Below are 18,942 nucleotides of genomic sequence, written 5' to 3' on the forward strand. Positions count from 1 at the left end.
TTGGTATTATTGCCATGGCTCCATAAGAAAACCAGAGCTCACAGGAGGCTGCCAGAGACTTGTCCGAGGGGATTGGGTGGTTGGTGTTCCAGCCAGATCAGACTGAGCTTCTGTGGTATCCGCCTGTTTTCGTTGGGTATCTGGAGAATCGTTGAGTAAGGAACCGTTCCCTCCTGCATGAGATCTTTCTTCCTTTATTCCTTCTTTTCCCTTTCCTTTCCTTTCCCTTTCCCTTTCCCTTTCCCTTTCCCTTTCTCTTTCCTCTTTCCTTTCTCTTTCCTTTCTCTTTCCTTCTTTCCTGTCTTTCTTTCTGTCTTTCTGTCTGACAGAAGTTTGCTCTGTTGCCCGGGCTACAGTGCAGTGGCGCCATCTCGGCTCACTGCAAGCTCCACCTCCCAGGTTCACGCTATTCTCCTGCCTCAGCCTCCGGAGTAGCTGGGACTACAGGCACCTGCCACCATGCCTGGCTAATTTTTTGTATTTTTTTTTTTTTTTTTTAAAGTAGAGATGGGGTTTCACCGTGTTAGCCAGGATGGTCTTGATCTCCTGACCTTGTCATCCACCCGCTTCGGCCTCCCAAAGTGCTGGGATACAGGTGTGAACCACCGTGCCCGGCCTGCACCAGATCTCTTTCTACAAAATTTTAAGTCAGTGAAATATAAATGAAAACTTAGTATATTTACCATGACTGACATCAGTGTTTTTGAGGGTAAAACAGTGTTTCTTTTTTTTCTTTTTTGTCTAATTAGAATTCTTGTTTTTTTCTGTCCTTAAGGTTTTTCTCCACTCCTAGGAATGTTCCCTAAGGTTTTGATATAATTCAGGAATTTGTATTTAGGGAAAGGCACCTGAACCAAGTTATAAGAATTTTTAGAACATTGGAAGCCCTGGGGAAGACGTCTCACCCATTGCCGGTCGGACAGAGCCAACGTGGGGGCTTCTAAACATGCATGAACTAACAGTCTCCATCAGCTCTGAATTCACCTCTGAGCTTAGCAATGTAAGCTTGTATTATATACGACTTCGTTTCTTCATGAAACGATCATTGTAATTTTGATGTACTCGGAAAACTTAGCAGGCTTAAATATTTATTAATATTAATAAAATGAATGGAGTAATAATGGACTGGATTTTAAAGGATCTAGAATTTGTTTTTCAAAACATGATAAATACAGAAAAACCTTTAACAAAATAATAACAGTAGTAATAATAATAATAATAATGATGATGGTATGTTTCCTGGGCTAAATTTAGAAAACTTTTGAGTATGAGCAAATATGGAAAACATATTTATATCAAAGGAGGACCTAGAAGCACACTACTAAAACTTGCCAAATTCAACTTCTATGTTTGTTGTAGTTTAGTAATTAGCTATTTTAGAAAAAAAAAAAAAAGTGCTTCAATAGGGAATTAAGATTTTCAGGATTTTGAAGCCCTGGGAAATAATTACATCCAATGCTATTTAGGTAGAACAAAAAAGTCAAATCACTTACCTGGAGTAAATCCAAAAAAGTGAAACCATTTTAAAAATTACCTTTTTAAAATTTCTAAATTAACGTTATTTAGGCATATACATTGTATTCTGCATAGCTTTTTTTTTTCAAATTATTATTATTTTTGTTTTTTTTTTGAGATTGAGTCTCACTCTGTCGCCCAGACTGGAGTGCAGTGGCGTGATCTTGGCTCATGGCAACCTCTGCCTCCCAAGTTCACGTGATTCCCCTGCCTCAGCCTCCCAAGTAGCTGGGATTACGGGCATCTGCCACCATGCCTGGCTAATTTTTTTATTTTTAGTAGAGACGGGGTTTCACCATGTTGGCCAGGCTGGTCTCGAACTCCTTACCTTGGGTTATCCACCCGCCTCAGCCTCCCAAAGTGCTGGGATTAATTACAGGCGTGAGCCACCATGCCCTGCCCAAATTATCTTTAATAAAGAATTAGAGAGACACAAGACACCGGGCCTACTGCGGGAGCATGAGGGAGGCCGTGCATTATGTTCCAAGGCATCTGTGAACCCATGGAGTAGACACCATGAGCAAAGCTCACCCTCCCGAGTTGAAAAAGTTTATGGACAAGAAGTTGTCATTGAAATTAAATGGTGGCAGGCATGTCCAAGGAATATTGCAGGCATTTGATCCCTTTATGAGTCTTGTGGTGGATGAATGCATGGAGATGGCGACTGGTGAGCAACAGAACAATATTGGAATGGTGGTAATATGAGGAAATAGTATCATCATGTTAGAAGCATTGGAACGAGTATAAATAATGGCTGTTTTGCAGAGAAACCCATGTCGTCTCTTCATAGGGTCTATTTTACTATGATGTAAAAATTAGGTCGTGTACATTTTCATATTATACTTTTTGTTAAACTTTTGTAATAGTCAAAAAAAATTAGATATACTAAAAAATACCAAATATTTAATATTTTTAATACCAGTTTTCTAATCCCTTTAAAATACATAGTGAGTTTTAAGAGAATGGGTTCCAGGGTTCTAGACTTTGAGTTCTCAACCTTATGTTCTTAAATTGGCAAAAGTACCCCCCAAATAAAACAAGATAAAACTTTGACCGAACACAATGGATCTTGCCTATAGTCCCACCACTTTGGGAGGCCAAGGCAGGAGGATCACTTGAGCCAAAGAGTTAGAGATCAGCCTGGGCAACATAGTGAGATGCCATCTCTACAAAAAATACAAAAATTAGCTGGGTGAGGTGTCACAGGCCTGTATTCTGAGCTATTCAGGAGGCTGAGGTTGGAGGATGGATTGCTTAAGCCTGGGAGGCAGAGGTTGCAGTGAACCAAGATTGCACCACTGCACTTCAGCCCGGGTGACAGAGTGAGACAGACCCTGTCTCAGAGGAGGAAAAAAAAACCCCAAACTTTCAACATTATAATTTAAAAAGATGTTTTAGGCTTAATTTAGAAGTTTACATCGTTCAACAGAAGCAGAGTTTATTTTCAGAGGAATATTTGGGTGCAAACTGTCAAAATTTTCTGAACTTAATGTTTACTTCTGAAACTGCTTCCTCAGGTTCGTTTTATAAGCTTTGTCTTTTTACAGGCCTTCAGTTTTAGCTTTGTCATGGGTTGATCAGCTGTCCTGGTGTTCCTGGGACTGAGGAGTTTCTTGGGATGTGGGACTCTCAGTGCTAAAACTAGGGATATTTCAGGCAAACTAGAATGAAAGAATGAGTTAAGATGGGTCATGTCCCGATAAACCCATCAGTCGTTGGAAGTATCATAAGTTGAAAATGCATGTAATACACCAAACCTACAGAACCTCATCGCTCAGCCTAGCCTACTTGAAATGTACTCAGAACAATATACATTAGGCTGGCTAATGTAATCAGCCTACAGTTGGGCTGAATCATCTAACACAAAGCCTGTTGTATAATGAAGTGTTGAATATCTGTGTCATTTACCAAATACTGTCTTGAAAGTGAAAAACAGTGGCTATGTAGCTATGTGAAGTATGGTTTGTGTATTGTATTGTACCATAATAAAGTGGAAAAGTCCTAAGTCAGCCCATCGTAAGTAGGGGACTGAAGTAGAAGACTGACTGTAGTCAATCACCCTAGTCTTCTTGAACCTCAAAAAGCAAAATCCATCAGTTTGAATTTAGACCCACATGTCTAGCCTTTAATTTCTTTTCTTTCTTTCTTTTCTTTCTTTTTTTTTTTTTTGGAGCTGAAGTCTTGCTCTGTTGCCCAGGCTGGAGTGCAGTGGTGCAATCTCAGCTCACTGCAACCTCCACCTCCCGGGTTCAAGTGATTCTCCTGCCTCAGGCTTCCGAGTAGTTGGGACTACAGCCTTGCGCCACCACGTCTGGCTAGTTTTTGTATTTTTAGTAGAGGTGGGGTTTCACAAGGCTGGTCTGGAACTGCTGACCTGAAGTGATCCGCCTGCCTCAGCCTTCCAAAGTGCTGGGATTGCAGGCATGAGCCACCTTGCCCGGCCTACCCTTTAAATTTGATTAAGGTGCTTTGATTAGTTCATTTCCTTGGGAGGCAGAAGTGTTTACAAAGAAAGGGGCCCCAGGATAGGCTGTGTCCATGTGGTTTCAGGACGTGGGCACCGCTCTCTGGGTGGGCTGGCGAGGGCATTTTTTTGCTGCCCAGCTCTCAGGTTTCCCAGGCTTGCTACTTGTTTTCTAATCCAGGCAGCAGAAACACCACTTGTGTCCATGATTTTCATGCTGGATCTAAGATGTTGAGGCAGCAAATTCTTATTCTGACTAATTTAACAGTCTTTCGGTTTAGCCTGTGCTTGGGGCTGTGCTTAGAATTTTGATAAAAATGGTTGTATCTGGGTCATTTGGAAAGGAATTAGGCTGTCTGGAAAATAGACCATATAATAGAACAGGTGGTTATTAAACCACCAGGCCAAGTGGAGACCATGACTTCTCTTTGATTTAGATGCAAAGACTACTATAGAGGTTGACACACAAAGATTTGTAATTTGTAATTTAAGAAAATAATTGTTCAGGGAGCAGAAACCAGAAAGTAATATATGAGTATTTTGTCTTGAACTGCATTTTCTTCTTTCTAAAAGCATGGAACTCTTTAATTCCCCTCCCACAGCTCTTAAGGCTGTCAGATGTAGTGGGAATGGTGCCTGGGCCCTGAGATGCGTAGGTTATACACCATACAACTCAGGGGCCAGGCACCATTCACGTCACATTTATCCTAGATTTGTCTTGAAGGGGTGCTTTTCCTAACCCACATGAGAATTTCCCCGGGCTAGTGGCAGCCAGCATGACTGCCTCGCCAACCCCTCTAGCAAGGACACTTAGAGGAAAACATGAAGGAAATCACATTTTTCTTCTCCTAACATTTTCTAGACTTCTTCACATCAGACCTTTGGATGTCTGACCTGAGGACAATCGATACGTTTTTCTAGAGTTTTTAACACGCAGCAGCATAGTGGCTTAGAGTGCAGACTGAGGAGTCAGTACTATAATTTTCTAGCTGTATAATCCTGGGCGAGTTGCCGCTCTGTGCCTCAGTTTCCCCATCTGTAAAGTGGGGGCAGCACCTTCCTCATTGGGCTGTTGGGGAGGTTAAATGGGTTAATACTGTAAAGTACTTAGAATGGGGCCTGACGCATTGTATGTAAATGTTACCAGCCTCGTTCAGCTTTGCCTCTGACACTGGGCTGATGCTCCCTTGGGTCTGGCAACACGGCATCGGAGATGCTGATTAAAACTTGAGACACATGAAGAAACCATGACTATTCCCATGACCCTGTGAGAAGACTGGGCAGATAATTTCATTGTCTTCTGCCGGGTTTCACTTCCTGCTGTCTCAACTGCACCCCTTAACGTTGGTGTGCGGTTGTCTCTTTCTGTGCCAGCCGCTCCCATGAGAGGAGCCCCTCATTGCCGGGACTTTAGTGGCTCAGGGCGGTGCCCCATGAGCGCTCCAGTTAAGCCAACAGATGGGTACTTCGAGGCTGGAGGCACTGCCTCTCCAGGGCAGTATCTGCCCTCTGTGGATGTCCGAATTCTTGCGGGTGGGCTCAGTGAGGCAGTGCTCTCCACGTGCCCCGCTCTGGTCTCAAAAGCTAGAGAAATGCTCTGGAAGGATATTGAACACCTGTGTGGGGCTCTGTGGTTCAGGTTAGGTTACTCCTTTAGGTCATTTCTCTCTGGAAAGAGCAGAGATGGCTCCAACACTGTACAAGCCTGCAGTCCTCCTAAGGCTAAAAGACACAAGGTGGTACCCGTGTCATGGTGGTGGCAGTCTAAAGATTAGTGTTTGTGTGTGTGTGTCTGTGTGTACATGTGCAGGTGTGCAACGCTTGCTTTGTGTGTGTGGCATTTCTCTTTCCTAATCAAATTTAGGCAACCTGTTGGGGCTTCAGAATAGTGTATCTAGGTTGGGAGTATCTCACAGGGAGTGGGTCACACTGGGCTTGCAGCAGACCCCATACCACCCACTGGTGAAACTTGAGCAAAGCTCTAAGAATACAGAGCGTAGGAGCAGTGCTTTATTCAGTTAACTTCACCACCACCAGTGAATGTCTGAGTTGTTCTCATTTTAAGGATCAGTATGAAGGTTTGTGGGGTTGTGGACACATTCAGGGTTGGACGGGGGTTCATATTAGTGAGCCAACTGGGTATGTTTATTCACAGAAGAGGCCAAATTAGCAAATAACCCCATCAAAATCATCCTGACAGTTGTTCTCACCAAGGTTGCTATCACCTCTATAATTATGAAAATGTGGTATGAGGTAGGCTTGGGAATCTGGACACCTTTTAAGAACTGTTGGAACAACCTTCTCAGTTAAGTAAAGAAACTACTTACCAGAAAACATGTGGAGGACACTGGGGTGATAACTCATGGTCATTTCCGATAAGCTACTTCTGGGGCCAGAATCTCTGCTGAATCTCAGCTTCCTGATTTAATGAAGACAAGGAAATGAAACCATCCTGCCGACTGTTTGTGCTTTTAATAGGCAGAGTTTTCAGAAAGAGAAGACAGTTAAATTGGCTTTCGTTTTTGCCCCTTTCATTTTTGCTGCTTCCGTCCTGCAGATTGAGGCCTTTGAAAGGAAGGGGAAGAGGAAATGTTTCCTTGCTTAGTGAGTAGGACGCACCTTTCCCCTGAGGAAGATTCCCTGTGTGTGCTTGTATGTAAATGTACATACTCTCTTACTGTCCTCTTTTTCCTCCTCACAAATGTAAACCTGTGTGTGCTTCGTATTAATACCTGGCCTTTCCATGAGACTGCGAAGTCTGGAGGGAGAGGCCAGGCCCGTGCTCCTGGCCGCTGTGACTGAGGACCTGGTGGAGGCCCCTCACTGAGCCCTGTCCCCTGAGTGGAGGTGAAAGGTGGTAGACAAGGAAGACCCCACAGTTGGAGAGCCTGCCATGGACAGGTCGCCCATTGTTTCACCTGGGTCTGGTTCAGCGTTTTCCTGGGAGGTGGGGGAAGCTGATGCTGTGACGTAGTCCTGGGGCAAGCTTGGAAGGTGCTCTGGGCTTGTCAGTTGACAGTGTGTCCTTAGGGATATGGGCGGCAATGCGATGTCCTGCTTGCAAGGAAGGAGATGTTTCAGACTTACCGTTGACTGAAACAGGGAGACAAGTGCTCTCTCCTGGAAACAGGGCAGATTCGGGATCAGTCACTAACACCAAGGCCCAGGTTCAGTCCACTCCTGGACCTTTGAGGGTCTAGTGTGTAAAGGGTACAGGAGCCCCTTTGCTAGGTGCACTGGCCTGAGAGCTTCAAGGGGATTTGCCAATGGGATTGGGCCACAATCTTTATTACTTTTTCCCTAGTCCTCATGGTCTAAGTTTTGTTTTCATCTTTCTTTTCTCATCTTTGTGTGGAGTTAACTTTTAATCAGGGAAAGGGAATACATCAAGCTATTGATGAATGAATCACTGGAGAAAACAGTGAAGTGGGATTTTTATTTCAGGGTGTCTTAGGTGGCAGTGCCGGGTGGGCAACAGGTGGGGGTGTCCCTTGTCTTCCATTGTCCCAGAGACTGACATCAGCCTCTGCCTAATCAAACAGCATTTTTATGTGTTTTTCATGAACAGTGGTGGATGGAGATGGGTGGGGGACTAGCAGCTCTTCATGCTGGAGGGAGTTATTCCACCTCTGCCCTCAGACAGCCTATGACCAGGCACGGGTCACATTGCTGCCCAGGACTTGCCCTCTATGGTATTTGAATGTCATGTAGCAGCGCTGTGTATTTCAGTGGCTGTGTCTAGGCAGCCCAAAAGCCACCGAATCCCTCTTGTCCACTCTGCAGCCGACATTCACTCAGCATCCTGGAAAAGTGCCCATTGGGGCAGGAGCTTCTCTTGCTCATGTGGACATGAAGGTAAGTCCTTCTTGGACAGGCAGCATCAAATCATGCTGTTCGTTCTGTGGCCAGGAGGTATTGAGTCAGCTGTTCCTGCTTTTAAATGATGTGGGCTTAAGGAAGAGGGAGGGAGGAATGATGGAAAGAAAGGAAGTGAGGAGGGAATGAAAGAAGGAGAGGGAGGGAGAAGGGAGGGAGAGAAATGGAAGAAGGGAGAGGAAGGGAAGGAGGGAGAGGAAGGGAAAGAGGGAGAGAAAGGGAAAGAGGGAGAGGAAGGGAAGGAGGGAGGAAGAGAGGGAGAGAAAAGGAAGGGAGAGGAAGGGAAGGAGGGAGAGGAAGGGAAGGAGGGAGGAAGAGAGGGAGAGAAAGGGAAGAAGGGAGAGGAAGGGAAGGCGGGAGAGGAAGGGAAAGAGGGAGAGGAAGGGAAGAAGGGAGAGGAAGGGAAGGCGGGAGAGGAAGGGAAAGAGGGAGAGGAAGGGAAGGAGGGAGAGGAAGGGAAGGAGGGAGGAAGAGAGGGAGAGAAAGGGAAGAAGGGAGAGGAAGGGAAGGAGGGAGAGGAAGGGAAGGAGAGAGGAAGAGAGGGAGAGAAAGGGAAGAAGGGAGAGGAAGGGAAGGAGGGAGAGGAAGGGAAGGAGGGAGGAAGAGAGGGAGAGAAAGGGAAGAAGGGAGAGGAAGGGAAGGAGGGAGAGGAAGGGAAGGAGGGAGGAAGAGAGGGAGAGAAAGGGAAGAAGGGAGAGGAAGGGAAGGGAGGAGGGAGAAAGAGAGGGAGAGAAAGGGAAGAAGGGAGAGGAAGGGAAGAAGGGAGAGGAAGGGAGGAAGGGAGGAAGGGAAGGAGGGAGAGGAAGGGGAGGGAGGGAGGAGGAAGCCCCATGGCTTTCCTGTAAATGGCAGCTGCCCTGATGTCTGTGAAGGGCACACCAAGAGTCTGGCTGGAAAGTTGTCAGCCCGGAAACTGTGGCCCAAGTTCGTGGTGAGTGAGGAGTTACTTTCTCTCCTTGACCACTGGAGCAGGACGGACTCTGCCTGCCACGCGTCCCAGGAAGAAGACTTTCCTTCTCAGTGCCTTGGTTTGCGCTTCAGGGAAGCCACTGACACCTTCATTGCCTGTTTTCCTGAATTACACAGCTAGAGCTCCCTGTCTCAGTGTCCGAGAAAACCAAGGGTCCCCAAATGCAGAAACCAGGGCTAAGAATGTGTGTTTTACAGACAGGAGACAGCCAGCCTGTTTGAGTGGAGGCTTTTTTGGAAATCCCACTTTCCCAGTGAGTCACAGTAAACACAGACAGCACACTGCTTCCCTGTCACCAGGGCCAGGGCTGTCCTGGGCTCAGAGTGAATTAGACCAGCTTGGCTTTTGTGTTCGCCATTCTAGCGTTTCTTTCCCTGCTTGGTTGGCACCACATGTGCACACACATATCCACATGCCTTTGCACACATGTACACTTTCTTATTTGCTGACCCTGGCAGCCCTGCCATCCCTGGGCTGCCAGGCAGATTTTCTGATCTGGAGCTTATCCGGCCCAGACATTGGAAACACCAAGCAACTGGCGGCCGGTAAGACTTACCCCATCAACCGAGGCTTACGAAATAATAGACTTACCTTAATAATGCCTAGTGGCAAGGTTTCCAGGAGTGGGGGACAGCCTGGGGCTGTTTGTAGGGGCTGAAGGAAATGTTTACTGAGGGGATCCTGATGCAGTGGCCACTGTGACAGCCAGTCAGGGGGTCTTGTCCCCATTTTAAAGAGCAATAAACTGCAGAGCTGAGAGGACCACAAACCCTTGTGCAGCCGGGGTTTCTGCAGGGGTCTCTGTAGCTCAGAGCCTCTAGGCCTTATCACCTCCTGTGTATTGGAGCCTTCCTTGGGCCCTCAGCACAGCCCACACCTGCCAGGGCCAATCCAACCATGTAGGCTGGCCAGGGCGGTGAGCCTCTGAACAATGTGTGGGTGGTGCCACCAGTCCTTGTCCTCACCAGGAATCCAATCGGTCATTCCGCAATTCCCCAGGCTAGGCCACAGCTGGCTGTGCTCCTAACATCCCTGCACCAGTACCTCTGGGAGCCTGACTGCCAGAAAGTTCTGGTTTGTAATTCAGACATGCAAGACGTGCTGCTTTGAGGACAGTGGGCTGCACTGCTGTTGTCCTTTCTAATAGTGAAAGGTCAGAGCAGGACCCATCCAGGGGCAGTGACCTGTGCCGAGCTCCTTGGCTGTGCTGGATTTGACCAGAACGCTCTGCGGTCAGGGGTTTTGCCTTTCAGCTCGAGCTGCAGAGAGACCCTCTCTGTCCTGCTGTTTCCCCAGATTCTGCCCACAGGGCATCCCCATGTGCTCTCTACCTGGGTGAGCTGTGTGGGGTCAGCTCACCATGTAGGCTGCCTGGGGAAGGAGGGAGAGCCTTGTGCTGGCGGGGCACTCGTTTCCATTTGGCTTCATCAGAGACTTTCTGACACGTACCTACTGCCAGATCCTGTGTAATAGCCGTAACACGCTGCGCGGCTTGCGGCTGAAGTTCCTTACAAAAGCCAGGTTGGGGAATCCATAAAGTGTAGGCTTCTCTGGCCTTCATGGGTCTGATGAAGGGGTTTCCTGGCCGTGAGGAGCACCCAGACCTGCAGCTGCTGCTGGCTCCTGAGCAGCTGGCTCTTAAGTGTGCAGAGGGCTGGCTCTGACAGCTGAGCCTACCCAAGGCCCCCCTGAGACTAACATCCAGAGCTGGGGCATCCTACATACCTGCCTGCAAGGGGAGGCTGGAACTCCAGGCTACTCTGTTGTGATTTCTCCTGGGTTGTGTGACAGTGAGGCATGGGCTGTTGTGGGCCTATTGGTGGACTAGAGTCCTTGATTTTCCTTCTGTGCAAAGTCAGGGCTCTCCGGGGCCCTTCATGCCTTAACATCCCAAGGAGCTTGTTTTGTTATTTTCTTCCACAATGTCCTGCAGTTACCATGTTTGGGTGGTGTGTTATTTATGGAGACGTTGGTGACAGGGAGACCGCGATGTAACTTGAATTGTGATAATGTCTATACTTGCTCTCACGTCCTACGGAGGAAGAATTTGTTTTTCTTGATTTGGTTCCTTTCACTACTTTTGCTTCATGGAGGCTTAACATAGATGCATGTGGAGGGAGCTTTATTCAGACAAGTTTCCTTGACGTCTCTGGGAGCTCTCTGTTTGCCCGGCTTCAAGAGCGTCTGGTGTTTGGACAGCCTCTGGGCCAGGCACTGTGGGGATGGCTCTAGAAACTGTCAGTCATGCGTGTGCTACGCCGTGCACAACAGGGGCTCTGCAGACGACGTCCATGTCCTCAGGTGCCCAGGGGCTTTCTCTGCTTAGGTTCTCTTTTCTCCCCTGGCCAGAGAGATCTTTTCCAAGTAGTAATTGTAATTTTTCTTGGTGGAGGGCTATTTGTGATATTTATCTCAACCCTGGGAATACCTTTTTGAGAGCAGAGAGGCTCTCTGGGATCTTTTCATTTTCTAAATTCTCAGTGCATTTAGGGAATAAATGCATTCCTGAGACTTTCCTGGCGGTTGTTGATAAGCCTGCAGTGTGCTAGTGACATTTGGCAGCCCTGTGATTTACTTTCCTCTCCCTAGTGGGAAACCATGCAAACTGACGCCTAAACCCAAGGTGCCATGCACAGTCACTGCTGACCTCAAGTGCTAGGCAAGGCCCAGGTGAGGTGAGTGAGGGGTACCTGTGACCCAGGGTCAGGGAGCTGCATGTGCCCTACCCGGAACCACCAAAGCGGGAGAGTAGCTGCAGTTGGCTTGAGTGGGTTCTGGGCCAGAGAAAGGTGGAGAAAGCATCTAGAAAGCATCTGCCTCCCAGTGGCTGTATCTGGGTTTTAATTCCAGCTCCATACTTACCCTCTGTGGAACTTGGCACTTTTGCTTATAGGGTGGCCACAGGGACACCTTGGTCATAGGCAAGAGGGCTCCCGATCTTGTATGTGGAGTGCCTGATGCAGGATCTGACTGGGCAGGTGGCCCATGGCTGAGAACTGAGAGGCTGTCCAGGGCCAACAGATGCCCATGGGAGAAGCGGCCTGCAGAGGGTGAAGAGAAGACTTGCAAGCTTATGGCCTGATACTGTGCACGGGCAATCCAGGGACAGAACGCACCGAAGCTTCCGGTGACCCTAGCGTGTGTCTGAACCAAGTTCCTAAGTGCATGTTTCCAGGGGAGGGACTTCTTCCTCCCCTATAGAGAGGAATGGAAGGTAAATGGACCAAGCCAGGCAGGCAGGTGACTTCGGAACCCCATCCTGCCTCTGCTGTGAGAGGAAGGCCACTCTGTTTACAAGCCAGTGAGGCTGGTCTGTTTGAGGTGTTCTCAGCCCCGTGTGCCCTTCTCTGGATGGAGAGCCTTTCCCTCCCTTTAGAGGAGGCTGTGTCTGCAGGAAGGAGGTCAGTAGCATGAAGACTTGACCTGAAGTGGCTTACATGGGTCCCTTTCTACCAAGACGCCCAGTGGGGGCCCAACAGCGGGGGCCGTGAGCTAGCCTTCTGTTGTGTGGACACATCAACATTTCTGGCTCTGTCACACATATATGGTCAGGGCCCTTTGTAGTTGCATAGGTGTAAAGCGAGAGCCCTGGTTGATGGCTCTTCCTGTCATGCAGAACAAAGCAATGATGTGGAGGTGATTGTCCTCTCCCCAGGGCTCCAGGAAGCCTTGATCCTCACACTGTGCTGAATGGCACACAGCAGGAGCTCTAGTTAATCACGAAGACTGCATTTTGTTTGTTTTCATTGTAATTACAGCAGAGCAGTAAAATGTGCAGTCTGTGAAGCTGGACAGGCAGAGGTCAAGAATGTTTGCGTCTTGGCTTTGGAGGTGTCAGGCGTGTGTGAAATATGCTCAGCTGACCCATGCACACATATGTGCATGCCTCCCACCTGTGTGTGCAGCAGCCAGGCACCTCCCATCTCCCAGGGACAAACACAAACAAGTGCATTTGAAGGGAAGGGTGTGCCCAGAAAGAAGTGGCATGGGGCTGCAGGTGGTGTTCAGGGTTCATTGAGACTCTGATGGCTGTGTGCTGGCCAGGCCCCCCGTGATGACAGGTAAAGCTTAGGACTCTTGTTGAATTGGCTCTTGTTGAATTGGGTGTGTATTTAAAATTTGGCTCATTGAGAATCAGTGTCATCGGCGGGCATTTCAGGCCTTTATCATGGATTTATACAGTGTTTGGGAGGTGGGTCACCCTACTGGTCAGCCTCCCCACCCCTTCACTTACAGTAGGGAAACTGAGGCTTGCCTTTGTATTTTATTAATTGGGCTGTCTGCTGATACGAGACATTTTGATGCATTAAGTGTGGTGTGTATTAAGATCTTTACTGGATGTGTAGCATTCCACTTCATTACATCAGAGGAAGGGCCACAGAGCTCTTTAAAACCAGGTGCCCAAGAGTGGCCAGAGCAGGAGACAGGTCGGTGGCCCAGCTGCTGATGCATGAGCCCCGACGGTGCCAGCAAGCATGAGCAAGCCCACAGGTGCCCCTCGGCCTCGGGGCAGGAAAGCCCTGGGAAATGCTTATTATGACACTGCTGGGGTCTTTCCTGTTATGGTTACAGTTGTGTTTGTCTAACAGTCTTATTTAAAGAAGACCAGCATCATGATTCTGCATATAGCCATCTGAGGCTTGAAAGCTCAGAGAGAAACCAGTTGTCTAAGTGGTTTTGTAAATGGGAGAGAGAAATGTTTCGAGTAACCACAATGGAAAACACCAGAAGGGTGGTGCTTTCACTGTACCCGGGGGCGGCCATGCTGACTGCAGGAGCTTTGGGGTTACTGCCTTCAAACCCTGCTTTTGATGCCCTGGGAGCCTCTCATGGCACCTGTGGGGTACCCGAGAGCCCATAGGACAGTGTCTGGAGGCCCCACTCTCTACAGCCAGGTAAACCTACCCAGACCCTTTCCTTGCGGCCTCATCCTTCAAAGGTTTTCTTGTTTTATTATTTTGTGTAACTGTGTTTCCTTTAAAGAAGCTGAGAAATGAAAGAGCAATTATATGTCTTCAGTTTTTGTGATATTAACCTTATTTTGAATTTCTGGTTTTCCTCATTTGTGTTGGTGTATTCAAGTCATTATCAAGAGATAATTCTTTACCTCCAAACAGCTTTGTTCTCACTCACCTCCTTGGTTCCATTATTTGAAAATATATTACATTTATGTATGTATTGGGCCCAATGATACAATTATATTTACATTTGTATACAGTACTTTCTTATTTATTTATTTATTTTTGTGAGACAGAGTCTCACTCAGTCGCCCAGGCTGGAGTGCAGTAGCATCATCTTGGCTCACTGCAACCTCCGCCTCCCGGGTTCCAGCAATTCTTCTGTCTCAGCCTCCCATGTAGCTGGGATTACAGGTGCCCACCACCACATCCGGCTCGTTTTTTGTATTTTTAGTGGAGACGGGGTTTCACCATGTTGGCCAGGCTGGTCTTGAACTCCTGATCTTAGGTAATTCACCCACTTCGGCCTCCCAAAGGGCTGGGGTTGTAGGCGTGAGCCACAGTGCCCAGCCGCAATCACTTTGTTAAATGAGTTAAGAGACGCAGAGACGGCCGGGTGTGGTGGCTCACACCTATAACCCCAGCCCTTTGGGAGGCCGAGGTGGGCAGATCATGAGATCAGAAGATCGAGACAATCCTGGCTAACACCTGGCTAACACGGTGAAACCCCGTCTCTACTAAAAATACAAAAAAATTAGCCGAGCGTGGTGGCGGGTGCCTGTAGTCCCAGCTACACGGGAGGCTGAGGCAGGAGACTGACGTGAACCCGGGAGGCGGAGCTTGCAGTGAGCCGAGATTGCACCACTGCACTCCAGCCTGGGCGACAGAGACTCGTCTCCAAAAAAAAAAGAGGGGGTCAGAGACATGTGCATTCGTACTATCTTTTATAATGACCCAGTTACCTTTACCAGTGCTCTTTGTCATTTTATGTTGATTTAAATTATTATCTGTGTTCACTTGATTTCAGCCCAAAAAAGCTTTCCTTGATACTTTCTATAAGGTGGATAGATCAGTAGCATCAAATTTTCCCAGTTTTTGTATATCTGGAATGTGTTTATTTTGTCTTTGTTTTTGATAGCTAGCTTTCCTGGTTGTAAAATTCTTGGTTGACAGCCTTGAACCAAATAAGTCATGAAGTAGTAGCTAGAATATGGAGACTTTAAAATGCCCTCTGTGGATTAGGGGGCTGATGCATAGCAAGATTGATTCTCTCAGTTTTATTCCTAGGGAGCCAGGTAGAGAATTTGCTTCTAGGAGGTGGATTTTCATTCCTTGAGCAAAGCCAATAGATGAACTTAGCGTATTCTGCCAGGACAGCCCATCAGTGGAGAGACTGTGCTATTAATAGAAAGGAATGTGAGCTGGACATGTCAGTCCCTGGTCAGGACACTCCAGAAGCCCTACATGGTTTGCAAAGCCATCTGGGATGTTTCAGCTCCTCCCTGTCTTTAAGCTGCAGATCTCAGTCTGTGGGTGTTACCTGTCCACCTCCCCAGGATCCACCTCGAGTCTGTGGGTGCCCCCCATCCACGTCCACAGGATCCACCTCGAGTCTGGGGGTGCCCCCCATCCACGTCCACAGGATCCACCCCGAGTCTGTGTGTGCCCCCTGTCCACCTCCCTGTATGTCCTGCTAGGTTTCTTACCCTTAGAGGTGCTCGGTAGATAGAAGGTGGCAGAATGAATCAAGTCTCAGGGCCAAAACCACACTTTTTGTAAGATCTCAAGGCACGATTTAAAACCATGTGCATGAGCTGACAGTTGGAAGTCGGGAGGTAAGGAGTCTAGGTGGAAGTGAATTTTACAACAGAGATAATAACAGCCCCTCCCACTGAGCCCAGTAGATGCCAGATGTTTCCGTAAAGGCTTTCTCTGTATCCTTAGCCAGTGCCATTCCCAGGCCCACCAGGTGGGCATCTCATTCTCCTGAGGGCCGCAGAGCCTGGGCATCACATATCGTGCATGCCGGACCCTCCTGAGGCATTCTGGAGTGTGCTATTTTCCACTTGCTGTTGGACAGACATCTTAAACATCCTCATGTTTTCCAGACATCTCAGTCTGCCTTCCTAGCACAATTGTTCTTGTAAGAAATGTAGGATTTTGTGGTGGTGGGGGGACTAGAGAACATGCATCAGGGATAGCCCCATGCTCTGTCTTAGAGGCATCATCTGCCTGGGGAACCTGGCAGGCTCTTGTGGACCGCAGTCTAATTGACCTGCTCCCTGCAGAGTGAGTGGGCTGCTTAGACTCTGCCCCCTGAGGCTTTGCCAGATTGGATGGTGTTTTATTTTGTTGTTGTTTTTTTCCTTGTTACTTAAGAAGGAACATTGAAGAGAGCCAGGAGGGTTCCTAGTGGAAAGGAAGGCAGGGAGAAGAACAGCTACCCATTAGGATTAAAGGGCCAAGGCAGGACAAGGCCAAGGGAGCTTGGAGGGCAGCTCGTGGGCTGTGTTCGCCAATGCTGGAGATGGGTGAGATGCGGAAAACAAGCAACATACTGCAAAATGGAAGAAAAACTGACCTTTCCTGTTACCCTTTCTCCTCACAGTTTATCAGATGGTGGAAGGAAACACTATAATTCTAGAAATAAGCCCCATCCTGACAGTGAGCCCCCACCTCCCAGTGTGGAAATAAGCCACTCAGGGCAGTGGCACCCTGCTGCCCACACTTAGGCTGCTGTAGGCCAGTGTAGGCTGGGGTCCCTGCAAGCCCAGGTCTCCTTCAGGGCAGGTGTGGCTCTTCCTCTCCCCGATGACTCAGAAAGCCCCCCAGGGGCCTGCATGGGTCCTGCCAGGTGGCCAATGCTGAAACAGAATGTGTCTTTGATTTGGGTTGAAGTTACAGCCACAGGTCATCTGATTATAGTCAGAAGCTCTGAAGGGAAGTTACAGGGTTTTTAGCAATAAAAAATGTTTAATGTAAAAAAAGTGATTGGCACATAAAAGCTTTTAGTATGCAGGGTTGCAAGGACAGAGAGAAATAATGAGAGGTCCCGGGTGGGTCAAGGGGTGCACACCACTGACCTGGGGCGTTGAGACCCTGCCAGCACCAGCTGTGCCCAGTCTGAAGTTTCAGAGATTGAAGGAAACTTCAAATTACCCACCAAATCCTGGAGAAATCCTTAAGAGCCCAGATGTTTGCTTATGTGTGCATGTGTGTCATATGTGCATGTGTGTGTATTATGTGTATATGTGTATTTGGTGTGTTGTATGTGCATGTGTGCTGTGTGTTGTGTATGGTATGTGTTGTGCATGTGTGTGTTGTGTGCATGTGTGTGTTGTGTGTATGTGTATTCAGTGTGTTGTGTGTGCATGTGTGTGCTGTGTATGGTATGTGTTTGCTTTGTGTATGGTATGTGTGCATGCATGTGTGTGTTGTGTGCATGTGTGTGTTGTGTGTATGTGTATCCAGTGTGTTGTGTGTGCATGTGTGCTGTGTGTGTTGTGTATGGTATATGTGTTTGCTTTGTGTGTGGTGTGTGTGTTGTGCACGTGTGTGTTGTGTGTATGTGTATTCAGTGTGTTGTATGTGCATGTGTGCTGTGTGTGTTGTGTATGGTATGTGTGTTGTGCATGCATATGTGTGTTGTATGTTTCACACATGTGTGTATTTGCATGTATTCAGTGTGTTTTGTGTGCACATATGCTGTGTGTTGTGTGGTATGTGTGTTGTGCGTGCATGTGTGTGTTGTGCACGTGTCTGTTGTGTGCATGCGTGGTGTTTGCATGTTTGTGTTGTATGTGTTGTGTGTGTGTTGTATGGTGTGTGTGTTGTATGTGTGTATATACACAGGATCCACTCTGCATCTGACAAGAGGCTGCCCCAAGCAGGAGCATCCTCCGATACAACAAGACTCGCAGGAGTAAGTCTGAGGACTTGACGAGGGACACCTACGTTTGGGAGTGTCCCAACGGCATCCTTCATCTGCCTCTTCAATGCCTTCAACTCTCACTGTTCAAATACAGCGAAATCCTTAAACCACTGGGGACACCAGGGATGTTTTGTGCCTGACACCTATCACTAAGACTCGGAGTGCAGAGCAGGGCTCCCCTCAGGGCTCAGCTCAGCAGAGTCCTCAGCACAAAGGGCAGCTCAGGAGCCAGTGCTCAGCCACGGATTGGGAAGGCTTCCAAGCCATGGTCAGTGGGCAGTGACATGGCCCACGCTTCTTCATTAACAGTCTAACGAGACAGGGGTGAGCGTGTGCCCACTCGCACGTGCATGTGAGAGTCAGGGAGAAAGTCACCTCATGTTATTTAATCACCCTCCAACTATTCAGAGCTGGAGACCACTGCTGCAGACCGCCTCCCACTAAGGACAAGCTGACGTATGTCCCTGAGCAGGAGAGGATGTCAGCGAGCTGGCTTATTCACAAATTCGTGTAAGTGGCAGTTCTTAATTTGCAAATCTACGTCTTTATAAGACTTGAAGAAGAAACAATAATATCTGCAGACAGAGGTGGATAAAAGCATTGCTCAGTACTGAGATATATTATCAGTGAAGGCACCCTGAATGCCTCTGGTCTCTGTTGGGGATCGCTCAGTAATCAGCCGGGGAGGTGGTCAAACAGGATGGGAGTTGCTTCCGATCGGTGATTTCCCCATGTGTGCTTAGGTTGCGTAATATTTTTTAGGAATCTCCCTTCCTCTGAATAGGAAGTACATGTCAAGGCAAACAATGGAACCAGACAGAGCTTCCTGTTAGGTCTGTGGGAGGTCATGGCTGGCAAAAGGGCAGGATCCAAACACAAGCACGACCAGGGGAAGAAAACCCAAACAGACCCTGAAGATGATCCCTGTGTGCTCTGTACAAGTGCTGAGCTTGCCCAAAGAAAGAAAGAAACGCAAAAGAGAAGCAACACCGAGGAAGCCTGGCTCCTGGGCTGCTTTTCATAAAGACAGAGGCAGTGTTTCTGAGACACAGGTGGAAAGTCTTTGTGCTTACTTCTTTGATCAGACCTGCTCCCTTCCAACAGAGCCTATCCTAATGAGGGCCCCTGAGTGCCGGCTGTGATGGGTGGACCAGGCTGAGGGAGGGCCAGGAGCCAGGGGAGCCTCTCCCAGCTGCCACCCCTGAGGTCTGGGAGGCAGGAGCCCCAT

The 18,942-nt window shown here is 48.1% G+C and overlaps 1 protein-coding gene and 1 pseudogene across 4 annotated transcripts in view; both read left to right on the forward strand.

Moving 5' to 3' along the window:
* The window catches only part of SH3RF3 (SH3 domain containing ring finger 3), a 373,930-nt gene that overhangs the window by 120,347 nt on the left and 234,641 nt on the right, over positions 1–18,942 (forward strand). The gene's annotated exons all lie outside the window — the stretch shown is intronic.
* LOC107127045 (small nuclear ribonucleoprotein G pseudogene) lies at positions 1,931–2,317 on the forward strand (annotated as a pseudogene).

The sequence above is a fragment of the Macaca fascicularis genome, chromosome 13, assembly GCF_037993035.2.
Source record: "Macaca fascicularis isolate 582-1 chromosome 13, T2T-MFA8v1.1".
Classification (NCBI taxonomy): Eukaryota; Metazoa; Chordata; class Mammalia; order Primates; family Cercopithecidae; genus Macaca; species Macaca fascicularis.